This window comes from Bidens hawaiensis, unplaced genomic scaffold, assembly GCF_021521415.1.
Source record: "Bidens hawaiensis isolate Kalapana, Puna unplaced genomic scaffold, B.hawaiensis_p1.1 tig00024848_1, whole genome shotgun sequence".
In the NCBI taxonomy this organism is placed as follows: domain Eukaryota; kingdom Viridiplantae; phylum Streptophyta; class Magnoliopsida; order Asterales; family Asteraceae; genus Bidens; species Bidens hawaiensis.
In genome coordinates this window covers 215,009-230,042 of record NW_027493943.1, presented here as the reverse complement: position 1 = coordinate 230,042, position 15,034 = coordinate 215,009, and the positions used below count along the sequence as shown (strand labels likewise).

The window sequence follows — 15,034 nt, the reverse complement described above, 5'->3', positions numbered from 1 at the left end:
TAATTTCCCAAGTGCTGGTGAAGAGGTAGGTCCCCGCAAAGCTCAGTTGGACCCGCAAGACACACCTTGAAAAGGTACGTCTGCGCAAAGACTAACTGGTCCCGCAGGACCCACCATGCTCAGAGAGATGAAGACCTTACACGCAGTAAGCCAGCTGTTCCCGCAGGAAAGCCTCCCTTGGTACAGTACCCTGCCTGTTCCCGCAGCTATGGGTACAAGCCAAGAAGGAAGGCTACCCGCACTAACGGTAAGGCTATATGCTTAAGGCACTAACTCTTATACTTCAGCAATGTCACCTGAAGAAGGAATGAGCAATGCGGGAATATTCCCGCCCAAAAGAGCTAGTCCGTACGCTTCTGGAAGATCTTTTGTACTATACCTGCCAAGGTATGGACAAAATAGACAAGATCTGACCAAAGCAGCCCGTGAACCAATCACAGGGTGACAGCTCACCGACAATAGTACGAGGAGGAGCACGCTCTAGTACAAAATGTCACTATCAGTCGCTGCGTACCCACCAACTCCCATCGTGGCACGTACATAGCCCGTAGTTGGTGGAAAATGAATAGTATACAGCCAGCCATGTCACTATCAGCCGCTGCCTACCCACCAACTCCCATCGTAGCACGTACATAGCACATAGTTGGTGGAAAAGGAATATTATACAGCTGGCCGTACCTGCTTGGAAACCTACATTCGGCTATAAATACTCCAACACCTTGGAACGGTATCATCTTATCTTATCTTCTCTCTAGCTATTTCTCTCAATATACACTTAAATTCAGAGCAATCTAGTCTGATTCTCACGCCGGAGGGTGGTCACAAGGTGGAACCCCCCCTTCTCAGTGACGAGCTCACGGTGTCTGTTTTGCAGGTCAAGAAGAATAACCATCTTTGCCGGACCTAACCCTCGTGGGAAACATCTACTTAACCCTAAGATTATCCGTAATCTGCCGGGGTCACTTAGTGTTTCTTCAGCTGGAGTCTGCGCACAGTTGTTACAGTAACTAAGACGAATTTCAAACAAGTTGCTTAAATTGGCTATCCATCTTGGAGACATATTCGTTCCCATGTAATCACATATTTCCAGTACCTTGAGACACGGATTTGGTTCTAATCACTCAAGAACATTTTCATCATCGGCAAACCTTTCCCCTGTATGTCGACGCCTTGTCAAACTATCATTTTCCCATAATAACACTAAAACTGACAATTTATCTTTGCTTTTAAGATTAGCATTTTTAGCCTCACTTAAATCTTTAACGTTCTCTAGTCTTGATATTTTCAACTCCCTTTTAAGAAGATTTAGACTTTCCAATTCACCTATTTGGCCCCATTCTCCTTACAAACAGGATACTTAGAAAGTCTTCGAAGACTAGTTAGTTCTTTGATTCCAACTGGAAAATACAAGAGTGATGGACAATAACTTGTGTCCAAAACTCTAAGCCTACTCAGGTATCTTAGTCCTTCACAGGGCCGTCTCGTGGGTAAGCTAAATGAGGCAATAGGTTTAGGCCTCCAGGTTTATAGAGCCTCCATCTTAAATAAGAGTTATGTATTATGATATTTTTGAAAGTAGAGTTTTTTTAGAATTAGTAACTCAATGATGAGTTACAAGCTAAGGATGATTGTTTCATATCCATCATCACGGTATATCATTCATATTCTGTAATTCTTGTATACTCTCTAGCGCTATACGCATAAATAAAAAAAAGGCCTCAACCGTTTAGTTAGTTTTAGGCCTCCGAAGATGTTGAGCCGGCCCTGGTCCTTCAGGTAACTTACACAGATTTCCACACCAAGTTAATATCAGAAAATGCAAGTTTTGGAGATACATAATTGATTCGGGTAAACTTTTATACTAGAATGTGATAAATTCAAGCATTTCAGATGTTTGAGTCTGCTAATTGATTCAGGCAATGTCCTTAAACCCGTGCAACACAAGTACAATACTCTTACATACATGTGGTTGAAAATATTGACCTTAATGATGTTAATAATAAGAATATTGACCTTAATGATGTTAACTTTCCTATATCTTGGGGTGAATTGAAATTCTTGGCATTGCGAGCTCAAATGAAGGGCCTCATTTGAGATTTTAGCATCCTTACCAGGCTCTACACCTATATAATCATCTCCCATCACATTTCATGCCATGTCATGTATCAAATCATGCATTATATATTTAACTGAATGTTCACTGACCTTAGAAAAGAAGGACCTCCAAAGCAAACAGTCAAAAACTTCTTCCCCAAGCACATACAAGTCCATTTCGGCTCTAGGTGGAATGAAACCATTAGACACCCATAACATAATCAGTTCATCCTTTTTTAGTTCATAGCCTTTAGGAAACATACAACAATAAGAAAAACAGCGGTTCAAATGTGGAACCAAGTTATCATAACATAACTTTAAAGCAGGCAAGACCTTACTTTCTTGCAAGTTCCATATGATGTTGTCTTTCACTTGTATCCAATCTCTTTTACTTCTTTTTGACCACATTAAGCTACCCAAAGTCTTCACTGCCAAAGGCAGTCCTTAGCATTTCTTAACTCTCTCTTTCCCAATTGGCTCTAGCTCTAGTTTACCTGCGTCACTCAACACTCTTCCTTGTGCAAACATATAAATGTACGGAGCCACATTCAAGCCTATGTACGTACACACATACAAACATACATACACATATACAAACATACGTACCTACACACATACATATGCACCTACACAACGCACCTACACATAAGAAATGGAGTGAAATTAGGGATTAATGGAGTTACACATTCACTTCTCGCACTTCTCACGGTAAAAAAACTTCTGAAATGATCCAATACCTATATATATATACATATATATAGGCCATTGTATTTATGTAGGAATGCAAGCTTTTCATAACCAATATTTTATGAGGGTCAAGTTATTCTATATAGGAGAACAAAAATAAGAAGGATGAGAAGGATTTGTAGCCACAAAAAAGTTAATAAAAAATCGTAACTTAAAATTTAATCAAAGAAACAAAAAAAAGAAAAAAACACATAAATGTTTACACCGGTCTTTCTCGTTCTCAAAAAAGCACACACACAATGGCGAGTGAAAAAGATCATTGTGTTATGTGTTTATTTTCGTCATTGATTGTGTCTTTTTTCCTTGGCATTGTGTCTTTGTTTCTTGATATTGTGTTATATTACTCAACATTGTGTTATATTTTGCGATCTATTGTGTCTTTTTTAGATATAATTGTGTCTTTTGTTCTTTTTTGACTGTTTTTGATCTCGACATTGTGTCTTTTCGTCGATTTTTAAGTTTTTATTTTTTTATTATTTTGTTTAAATATTTTTTGAACGGGAATGACGGGTGAAACATTTTATTTTTTAAATTTTTTTAGTTTAGTTATTTTATTTTGAGTTATGTTTTTTTTACTATTTTATTGAATTTATTTTTAAAATGTTTTTATGTGGTCACAAATCTTTCTTATACTTCTTATTTTTATCTCCATTTGTATTTTAACTTTACCCCTATGTTATGAACTCCAAAAAGAACTTGATGTTTTGTTACTATAATGAGAGAGAGAAAAAAGGGTGGAGTATGTGGTTAGAAAACAGTCTAATTAGTTACACTTAAAGCAATGTATATAAGTGATGAGCAGTGACAAAAAAAATAAATAAATGCTAAGGGGGTGTTTGGGATTCTTAATTTTATCTCCTCGTAACTTTTTAATAAGTTACAAAAGTGTAACTTATTAACTTTTCTCTCTCACACCAAAAACAATCTTAAATACCTTATTACTTTTTAATTAGTTAATAAGTTATAAGTAGGGTGAAATTAAGCAATCCCAAACACCCCTAAATATATACAATGGGCTGATTTGAACTTTTGATTAACTTCAAAACTTTTGATATAAACTTTGGGCTGATTTGACTTTAGGAATGTAAATGAGCAAGCCCGAGCTCAATTAGGCTCGAGCCCGGTTCCTTTTGACTTACTAGAACTCCAGCTCGGCTCATTTCTAGCTTTCTTCTTTCTAAAGCTCGAGCTCATGAGACGTTTTTAAAGCTCGGTCTCACCTCATTTATTGTTTATAAATTATTTTTATAAATTTAGAGAAGCCTTAAACTAGCCTAAGCCCGGCTCAGTGGTACCTTAAACGACCCCAAGCTCGGCTCGAGCTCGGCTTTGCGGTGTGAAATAAATATATCAAGTGCATAAAAGGAATAACTTAAAAATACACAAAGCTCGAGCCGAGGCTTGATAACTAAACGAGTTTTATTTGAGGTTTGGGCTTGGCTCGAGCTCGAAAAAGCTTGGCTTGTTTCGAGCATTTTATCGATCCGAGCTCGAGTAGTTTGTGAGCAACTCGTCTCATTTGCACCCATAGATTTTAGTTAGAAAATCTCTCAGCTGGGTCAAAATTACACCCAAACAAAAAGGCCATGATTATTCATACACCCCTTTTGGTTATTCACACACCTTTTAACACACATTTAAACCATATATACACCCTATAAAGGATGCATGAATAACACATTCCAACAAAAATAAAATCTATTTGAATCAGTTTTGACTCCATATAACAGACAAGAAACATAATAATAGTTAGATATGGTCGCTATAATTTTCAGTTTAGCCATTTGGCACTCTTTTTTAAAACTGCCCATTTCGAACTGAACTCATTCCAACTCGATAACACTGATGCTTTTCAAAACAACACATTTTGACATGAACCCGGTAAGACCCGTTACCAGATCATGTCGCCTGATATTGTGCAGGATGATATTTTAAGGCTTGTTAGTAATATTCACTTAATTCATATATATCATGATTAGTTTGATCTATTTCTTAACATGATTATGTCCTGTCAAGTTACCTGACACCTGACAGGACCTGATACCTGACAAGACCTAATCATGTTAAAAAAATAGATCAATATGTGATTTATTACCTAACAGAACCTATAATGATGTAACTTAGACTTTATGCTCACAAACTGTTGTTTATTAACCGAGTCAGGTAATAAATCACCATTTGTGAGCATAAAGTCTAAGTTACATCATCATACAAATCCATAAACAAGTTTAACATAAAGTCTAAATAACATCATCATTACATGATTAATCCATAATAACCAACATATTATAAATATACAACAATATTCAAATTAATGTCAGATACCATTACTTTATTCGAAAAAGAAAAACACTGATCAACACAACATCACCATCAGCCATATTAATCCTGAAATGAATATGAAAACAAACATAAGCAGATAAGCAAAGGAATGTAAAGGAACAAACAAAAATGAAGGCACATAAATGAATGAACATAAAGTATGAACATAAACGAACACACATAAATGAACGTTCACATGCAAATGAGTCATGTGTTCATGTTTGTTTGCGTAATTAAATGATTAAAGATCGATACATTGAACATTAAAGAATTTCACAGTTGATGAGCGGTTCACTCGGTTCGTGTACAAGCTTAAATGCAATAATGCAACACGGCTGAAATTGAAAATATTAAGCGGTTCACATCACAATCTCCCTCCGTTACAAATCTCCAATCACACTTTGATATTTAAATAGTGACATTAAATCTAAAGCATCACAATTTGGATTTCATTACACGTCTGGGCACCTACATCATTCTATTTGATATATTTGGATATAACTTAAGAGAGTTAGAGAAGCCAATGTAATAATCTATTCCAATGGAGAAATGATATAAGAGCTTAGAAAATTAATAAAACCAAATAAGAAAACAGTAATATTAGAAAACAATAGATGATTCTCATAGAAGAAAAGTCGACAAAAATGTGAAATCTACACATCAATTAAGAATTAATTACCTTGTGTTTATTGCCAAGTTAAGTCACCAATCATCTTCATCTTCATAGCCATCTATGTGACGGACTAAAAGAAGGATTTAATGAGGCTTTGTTAGCTATATTAAAAAAAATCAAGTTTTCTAGCAAATGATGCATAATGAAACGTACAGAGATCAAAGTTACGTATACATGTCATTTGAAAATTAAAGTTGATAATAATACTCTGTAATTATTAAATGTGCATTTATATATCTTTCTAAAGTATTATATGGTAGCAAAAATAATTATATTTTCTTTAAAACTATCAAAGCAAAATAAAAAAAAATACTGAGATCAAAGCAACGTCTATTGGTTTTTCTTTCTGAATTCTTGGGTTTCTCTGGGTGAGGAATCGATCGAATATGAATTATTTGTTGTGGGAGGATTGGCAAGGTTTAAGGTGTAAGTGTTGTGGTGTATGTTGTCGCGTGTTTTCTTTGGTTGCTAGGCTGTTGTTTATATTTTTAAGTGTTGATGGTTGTTAAAAAAATTTTAAAAAATAGGGAAAAAAACATGTCCATCGGTTTTTCCAAAAGCGATGCAAAACCAAGTACTATATCATTTGTTTGCAGTATTAATAAAATTCCACTGTTCTTTTGATAAACAACGTGAGTATTTTGCAATAAAAGTGTAGAAATTAAAAGGACAGAGAAAGAGATGCATTACCTTCATAAATTCGTTATTTGTAGCTTGGGAATGTGCGAAATTTTAGGCCAATCTTTACCAGACGACCTGTCGTACCTTTTACTCAGAAGTTGACAATTCTCATATATTGTAAGTTCCTTTAAATTCTTAAAAATCTGATCCGGAAGAGAAACCAATCTGGGACAATCTTCTATGCTTAATATTTGTAAAGAAATAAACCTGTTTGTTGTATCTCCTAACATTTCTGTGTCGTCATCATGGAAATACTCCAAAGACGCCATGATCCACAAATAAATAGCCCTAAGACTTGGTAATTTCCCAAGTGCTGGAGTACGCACGCAATACTTACAGTGACCAAGACTAATTTCAACTAAATTGCTTAAATTGGCTATCCATCTTGGAGACATATTCATTCCCATATAATCACGTATTTTCAATTTCTCGAGACACGGATTTGGTTCTAATCCCTCGAGAACATTTTCATTCTCTGGAAACATTTCCCTTTCACCTCTTGTGATTCCATACTTTGCCCAAAATAACCTTAAAACTGATAATTTATCTTTGGATTTAAGATTGGCACTCTTAGCCTCACTTAAATCTTTAACATACTTCAGTCGTGATATTTGCAACTCACCTTCAAGAAAATTTAGTCCCCCTAATTCACCTATTTTGGCCCCTTTCTTCTTATGAACAGGAAACACTAAAAGTCTTTGGAGACTAGTTAGTTCTTTGATTCCAGTTGGCAAATACGAAAGTGATGAACAATTAGACGTGTCCAAAATTTTAAGCCTGTTCAGGAATCTTAGTCCTTCAGGCAACTTACGCAGTTGTGTACACCAACTTAATATCAGAACTTGAAAGTTTTGGAGATATATAATTGATTCTGCTAAAACTTCTATAACAGAATGTGATAAGTTCAAGTATTTCAAATGTTTGAGTCTACAAATTGATTTAGGCAATGTCCTTAAATAAATTCCAGGCAAGTACAACACTCTTAAATACACGTGGTTGGGAATTTTGCTGGATATAAACTCCTCTACCTTGTGGAATGCGCTTCTTACTCCGAATAAGAATATTATTGACCTTATCGATGTTAACTTTTTTATATCTTGGGGCGAAAACTGAAAAGCTTGCCATTGCGAGCTCAAATGAAGGGCCTCATTTGGGATTTTAGCAAAATTAGCAGGCTCTACACCTATACAATAATCTCCCATCACATCGAGTGCCAAGTCATGTATCAAATCATGCATTATATATCTATCAGTCTAAAACTTCATCATCATCATCATCGTACTCAGTATATCCCATCAATAGCAAAGCTATAGTAGGGTCTGAGGAGGGTAAGATGTAGACAGCCTTACCTCTACCCCATAAGGATAGAGAGGCTGCTTCCGGTGAGACCCCCGGCTCGATCAGTCGAAAACTTGTTGACCTTAAATATGAAGAAGGACCTCCAAAGCAAATAATTAAAAACTTCTTCCCCAAGCACATGCAAGTCCATTTCTTCTCTAGGTGGAATGAACCCGTTAGACACCCATAACAGTATCAGTTCATCCTTCTCTAGTTCATAGCCTTTAGGAAACATACAGCAATAAGAAAAACAGCGCTTCAGATGTGGAACTAAGTTATCATAGCTTAACTTCAAAGCAGGCAAGACCTTACTTTCTTGCAAGTTCCATATGATGTTGTCTTTCACTTGTACCCAATCTCTTTTACTTCTTTTCGACCACATTAAGCTACCTAAAGTCCTCACTGCCAAAGGCAGTCCTTTGCATTTCTTAACTATCTCTTTTCCAATAGGCTCTAGCTCTAGCTTACCTGCGTCACCCCACACTCTTCCTTGTGCAAACGCATGCTTTTCGAATAATAACCATGAATGCTCTTCAGATAAACACCCCACTTCATGTTGTAACTCAGCATCCTTAGCCATCATCTGACTAGTCGTACTAGATCGTGTTGTTGTCACGACAGTACTTCCTTTTGCCCCACAACTTAATGTTTCCCTTAACTCCTCCCAATCGGCCTTTCCACTCTCTTCAACCCAAACGTCATCTAGTACAATAAAGAATTTCTTTCCTCTTAACTTGCTTTGAAGGGACTCTTGCAACTTATCTAGTAGTGTAAGCTGGTTACACATACTGTTATCTATGGACTCAATGATTCCTTTCATTATCTCTTTAACTTGAAATTTTTGGGAGACATAAATCCAACATTTTACTTCAAAATACTTATCCACCCTTTTATGGTTATAGACTAACTGAACTAGAGTAGTCTTTCCCACGCCTCCCATACCCCATATACCGTACACTCGCAACTCATTGTCGTCATATTTTTCTATTTCTTTGTTGCATATATTTTCAATTACGATCTTTACCTCTTCGTCTCTTCCGAAGATAGGTAAAGACCCATGTATAAGGGAACTCGTTTCCCTGTCTGGCATTTGATCTTCAACTCCGTCATCTACATCACTTAAACATCTGAAGGAGTCAAACTTAATTCAGATCTCCTGGATGCAATGTCAGCCAGTTTGTTTCTCATGGCTTTAACTTTGTGAGCAGCCCTAACATGGAGCATAAGTTGATTATGAGTAGAGGAGAAGAATGCTCTTACCATGTATTTAATGCCTCGTTTTTTGTGTAGACGTTGTAGCAAAGTTTCATTGAGATCTCGTCCAACACATTTTCTACCTCCAAGGATGCGGATCTAAGACTCTTAAGCCATAACTCCACTGCTCCTTCCGTGGAGTGTTTCTCTTCTGCATCGTCAAGAACAGCTTGGATATTGATGAAAGGTTCCTTGAGACTCAAAATGTCGTTTTTGAATTCCCAAAGTAAACCAAACTCTTTGATAACTTCAGTAGTCAGTCTCCCTAACACATCCTTCACAAGAGCCGAAACAGCCGCATCACCCATGATTAATATTTCAAAATCTTAGATTAATCAAAAGTATGTGTATGCCACTGAAAGACAGGTCATAATTCAAGAAGTATATGTTTCAAATTCTAAGGAGACAAGTAAAGAATATTTAAAGGCTATTCAACAGTTGTTGCAAAACCAAAGCAAGAAAGTAAAGAATAAATATATACATGTCTCTATTCACAATTTAGTGTAGAATTCCTTATATTTTACTGATCCAAAAACGAAAACAATTTCTTTTTTGTTTATATATATTTTAGAAGTGTCATGCTAGGTATATTGGTTTTAAATAATCTCAACTCATCACATTTTGGTTACTGTCGATATCAACTAACAAAATGGCTGGCAACAGCCGTCCTACCTTTTAACATGTTTGTTTATAACGAACCACGACTAATGGAAGTGTAACTCTGTTAGCCTCCGGCCGCCGAAAAACTCCTTTCTCGCTAGAATATTCACCCAGACGCCACCACCCGCTGACCACCACCCTTTGAACACCATCGTCGTCGACCGACAACCACCACCGCCACTTGAACACCATCATTGACCAACACTACCTGAACACCACCACTAACGTTTTTCCAGCGATCAGCACCTAGGGTTCTGACGACTTTCATAATTGGGGTTTTTAATAAAAAAAATGTTCCTAAAGGTCCGATCTAAGGTTTCATAGAGCTTTGTGGCGAAAATGTTGAATTTTTCGGCGAAAAAGAGGTTTTCCGGGCAAAAACGTTTTTCCGGTAACCGGAGACTAACAGAGTTACGCTTCCGTTAGTCTAGGATCGTTGGAAGCGAACATCCTAAAAAGGTTTGACTGTCACTAGTCATTTCATTAATTGGGATCAACAACGACCAAAATATGATAATTATCATTATTTAAAACCAATATACCTTAACATAAACAATAAACAACACTAAATGAAGATTATTAACGAAGCATAAAAATGAATTTTGCCTTCCACCACATAATTAATCTTTTTTGAAAGGTTTAGCACCATTTAGTGGTAAACTTTAAGATACATTCAATTTTATTATATCCAGTGAACAAATTGTGGGAACTATGATTAGTCGGTAGGGTCATAAAAATGTGGGAACTATGATTAACGGGAAGGTTAGATGAAAATTTATCTTAAACATACACACACATACATATGTCTTATATATAATTAAAATATGATATTAATATTTTTTTACCACTCGTTTAACTAACCGAACCATATTATATGTTTAAGATAAATTTTCATCTAACCTTCCCGTTAAAATATACGTATATATATTATAGTTATTTTGTTTATCGAAAATCAAGCATATTTACAATAATAATAATAATAATAATAATAATAATAATAATAATAATAATAATAATAATAATAATAATGAGTTAAATTAATATGTTTACTTAAAACCCAATCAAATCCTAAAATTCGTCATATTATTATTTCATTTATAATTAATTATGTTAGCATTTACAACTAGGAACTCTTGTCGACGCATCCCGAGAAGCCCGATCGCATTTAACTTAATTTCTATCGTTGTCTCATCTTCACTTACCATACTCTATAAGGTGAGAAGTCATTCCTCACTTTTTACTATTTTTACCCGTTTTGAGGACTTTTGCGTACCTAAACTCTACTTTTATATTGCATATTATTCTCAATCGCGAACTGTATTTAATGTATGTGTGAAATTGAATGACTAATGGTTACTTTTCTACTTGCTCATTGTTTATTATCGCATTTGGAGAGATCCATCATGATCTCATTATAGTATGATCATACGACCCTAGAAGTAGACAAAACCCGATTCACTAGGCAATGGTTAACGGACACCAACTATTTGCTCATGATTTAATTGTTTATACTCACAATAACAGTTTTTGCATTTTTATATATTTATTGTATCAAAAACTGATGCCTTTCTCACTCAACCTTATGTTGACAAATATATGTTATTTTATACGCATTTACAGATTATCATTTGATTTGAACCTAAGGTGAAGAACACTTACAGATGCCTTTAAGATTAAAATTAATAACAAGACTGTATATGCTTTTGTTTTGGATTATATTGTAATTTCTTTAAACTTGATGTTGTTGGATGATATTTGGTTATTTATTATAATTAATTAGATATTATCACATTTTAAATTGCATGATAATACCTTGTGAGCTGTGAATCCACGATCACGCCCCCACATTTTCGTCGTAGATGGGGAGTGACACAAAAATATGGTTAAACGCGAACTAGTGTTTACAACAAAATAATGTCTTCCTCTTCTAACATTAGAGAATGCTTATATTCATGTGACACTTTCTAAACCCCCTCTTTTGTGTTTTTCCACTCATTCTATCAACTTGAAAAAACATAATAAGACGATGATATTCTTTATAACACATACCCGGTTTCTATTATCTCTCCTAAAACATATTCTTTAGCGAAACCATAATCCCCTTTCCTTACCTATCTATTCGATCTATGTATTTGTTTATCGATTTCTCACATTGAACAAAGTTGATTATGTATACATTTTTCACACACAGACACTAGGGGTGTTCAAAACTATCTGAATCCGAATCCGTATCCGAATTATCCGACTATCCGTATCCGAACTATCCGAATATTTGGATATCCGAAAATTCGGATATCCGAATCCCGGATATCCGAAAATTCGGATTCGAATTCGGACTGTTTTCAGATTTTTCGGATATCCGAATTAACCGGTATTTTAATTTTAATATTTTTTAATTTTATTTTATATTATACATAATATCTAAACCTAGATCTACACACATACACATACTGTATCGCCTCTTCTTTTTCACAAGCAGGCAAGCTACAGCACCTGCACGGCTGCACCCCCATATCATTAACCTCACATACACATCCTTGAGGTTCTTTCTTAAACTGAAAACCTTCTTGTTGTTGATTTGTATCATATCATTAACCTCACAAAGAAGCCGATGTGAAACATATTGTTTTGATCGGAAAATCGAAGCCGGTTAAGGAGGCGGAGAGGTGTGTTCAAGCGACGGTGGTTATTTTGTGGTGGTTGCAGGTGTAAGTTCCCCGTCGCAGTATCACCACCACCGTCCGTCCCACCCGCACGGCAGCACCAGCACCACAGTCGCAGGTGTAAAACAAGATTTTTTTTATTATTTCTTTTTTCGGATATTCAGATATCCGAAGTTTCGGATTCGGATAGTGATTTTCACTATCCGAAAGTTTCGGATATCCGGTTTTGAACAGCCCTAACACACACACACACACACACACACACACACACATATATATATATATATATATATGTTTAAGTTTAAGAGAGAAGCCCTAACACACACACACACACACACACACACATATATATATATATATATGTTTAAGTTTAAGAGAGAAGTCATTTTATTGCAAAAAAGTGCAAGAAATCAATCCAACCAATCAGATTTTTTCTTTTTCTTTTTCCATTTAATTAAATGTATGAGTATAATTGGAAATGTTGTAATTTTTATACATGGTAACTATTAATGTTATTAAAAGTTTCAACTTTATTTTCTTATTAATTTATCTATTTGCTATCTAAGTAACAAATAAAATAATTAACATTTTGGTTTCATGCGTACATAATTTGTATCAGATTGGTTTACCTTTTCTTTCCGTTTTAATATAAATTTATTTTTAGTTAAATAAAAAAATAAAAATGGTTTAAAATTTTATATACAATATTTAAAATTAAAAATGGTTGATATAATTATGATCATATATCAATATCAACTTTTTTTTTCTCAAAATACGAAACACATTGTTGTACATTCATTTTGTATGTGTGTTTTATTGAATCATAAGATTATAATAATGATTAAAATTGGCATCCGTTTATACACGTTTGTGAAGAATCTTTTTTTTTAATATAATTTTATGATTAAACCACCAAGTACTAAATATAAATATGAGTTCACAATTACAAGATTGACAAAGTGTAATAACTACAAATAACTGACGTAAAAACATTCACTTATATTTAACAGAAAACAACCTAAACATGAAATCAACCATTAAAATAACATATCAGTACACAACCAACATATACCTACACAATTTTTTAACAGCCTACACAATATATATGAATTTAGAGAACGAGATTAACATATACACACACAAACTTTTAAAAACCTACACAACGATTATGTATTTGGTGAACTATATTATAATACTAGGTTAGTTACCCGTGTAATACACGGGTTAGAATAAATAAATTTATTTAAATATTAACACAATGTAAAATACAAAAAAAAATATGTTCAACAAATATAAAGATATATTATATGATAGAATAAATTAAACACTACAGAATATGGAAATAAAAAGTTGTTAAACAATTCATAAATCTCAAAATATTTCTTTGTACACAGTATTTGTAGTTTTATTTGTAACTTTGCATTTTGTATCAAAACTTTGTAGTTTCACATTGATTCTGTTTTTAACTCTAGATAATGCAACGCATAACTAACAATAAGCTAAAATAAATTGTCTAAAAGACAAACTAACTATCTATAATGCTTGAACTTAGCTTTTATTAATTTTCATTGCAAAATAAAAATAAAGCGAAAATTTCTTTCTTTGAAATAATTATTTTATCTTAAGGTGTAAGATTTTTTTTTTCTTAAAGAATAAAAGTATGTGTTCCAATATTAATTCTGGATATGATTTCAGCTTCTATAGCACGGTTATCATGTTGTATTTTCATACGTAGTTTAGTTTCATTGGATAGACCAATTTTCTAGTTAATGTTTTAAGCAACATTAATTCAACATCAGCTTTTAGAATTAACATATGACATGACTACCTTAGATTTTGAGGCCATTTAAAACATCAGGAAACTAATACTTTCTTGTAACTTATCATTTTACGTCTGATAGATACCATTGGAAAACTGGTAATATTTTCCATCTTCTGGAAACATGGATAACTAATGTTTGCTAATTTCTTGAACAACCTCATTTTTTGGTGTAAGTACAACTCGTTTATTAAAGAAATCTATATTTTTGAAATCTTCAATAATAGAAGGATATACAAAGTTAATTTGTCATCTGATTAACAGGTTGCTAATTTTTAACATTTGTATTCCAAAGATAAGAAGTTGTCTTATCCACCTGAAAATCAAAACATGTAGTTTAGTGTTTATATTTTTGTGAATTTTTAAGATGATAAACTTAATATAAATGATGAGTTGATTAAATATCAATTAAAAAGCAAGTTGTAAATGATTACTTTTTAAACCAACTCGTGACCGAAACTCAGTCTAATCATAAACTGTTTTGATTTGAAACATGTTTGATACTTTAACCAGTTAAAGAAAACCACTCGTTTAAATTAACATAAACACTGAGAATACATCAATGGTGAATTTGTCTTTTAAGAGTTTGACTAAAAAAACTTGTAATTTAGTAAACAATCATATATATTTAATAAGTTCAAGTTTTTTAAAATTTTAAATTTAAGTTAATCTTGCCTCTTCATCCAATAATATCATGTATTATAAAACCTTAATATTAATTACCTAATATATAATAATAGATTTAAAACCTTAATTTTTGAAATCACTATTCAAAATCAACGT

At 33.7% G+C, this 15,034-nt stretch overlaps 2 pseudogenes; both read right to left on the bottom strand.

The window, feature by feature from the left end:
* Positions 1-983: 983 nt before the first annotated feature.
* On the bottom strand, positions 984-2,622 carry LOC143570211 (disease resistance protein RGA2-like; annotated as a pseudogene).
* Positions 2,623-6,528: 3,906 nt separating this feature from the next.
* On the bottom strand, positions 6,529-9,515 carry LOC143570210 (disease resistance protein RGA2-like; annotated as a pseudogene).
* Positions 9,516-15,034: the final 5,519 nt, after the last annotated feature.